This window comes from Tupaia chinensis, unplaced genomic scaffold, assembly GCF_000334495.1.
Source record: "Tupaia chinensis unplaced genomic scaffold, TupChi_1.0 Scaffold000201_1, whole genome shotgun sequence".
Taxonomy (NCBI): Eukaryota; Metazoa; Chordata; class Mammalia; order Scandentia; family Tupaiidae; genus Tupaia; species Tupaia belangeri.
The window spans coordinates 2,266,605-2,267,238 of record NW_006159676.1 but is presented as its reverse complement, the minus strand read 5'-3'; the positions used below and the strand labels follow the sequence as shown (position 1 = coordinate 2,267,238).

Here is a 634-nt window from a genome sequence, read left to right as displayed (position 1 = left end):
CCGGCGTGAGTTTTAAGCCACCGGGTCCGGGACGCGAACCGCGGTCGACTACGTGGGAGTCCAGCGACATAGCCATTACGCTAACTGCTGGTTCCCCTGCCATGAGATTTTTAAGCCACCGGGGCTCGAATCGCTCTCGGCCACGTGGGAGTCTCAGCGATGTAACTGCTTCGCCATCTGCCGGCCCCCGTGACAGGTTTTTCAAGCCATTGGAGCTGGGCTTTGAACCGCACTCCTGGCCGATGGGTCTGGCCCGGGCCTGTTTTCTTATCTATCCTATGGGACAACTGGGGTCAGGATGGTGGCCGTCAAACAAGAGCTTAGGGTGGTTAAGGCACTGGACTCCCACATGGCTGACTGCGGTTCGAGTCCCAGACCTGGCAGCTTGCTTTCTCACTTTCCCTCTTTCTCTCTCTCTCTCTCTCTGCAATCTCCCTGGTCAAATAAAAACAAAATTATATTAAATTTTCAAAAAGAATGTTCTGGACCAGCAGTTGGCGTAATGGCTATGCCGTTGGACTCCCATGTAGTTGACCGTGGTCCTGGACCTGTCTCTCTCTCTGTCTTTCTGGCAAGTGCCCGTGCCCTATAGCAAAAACCTCTCCAAAAAAAAAAAAAATTAAAAAAAGGGGAC

General features: G+C 52.5%; 1 protein-coding gene across 1 annotated transcript in view; it reads right to left on the bottom strand.

The window, feature by feature from the left end:
- The window catches only part of IL12RB1 (interleukin 12 receptor subunit beta 1), a 21,502-nt gene that overhangs the window by 8,893 nt on the left and 11,975 nt on the right, over positions 1 to 634 (bottom strand). The gene's annotated exons all lie outside the window — the stretch shown is intronic.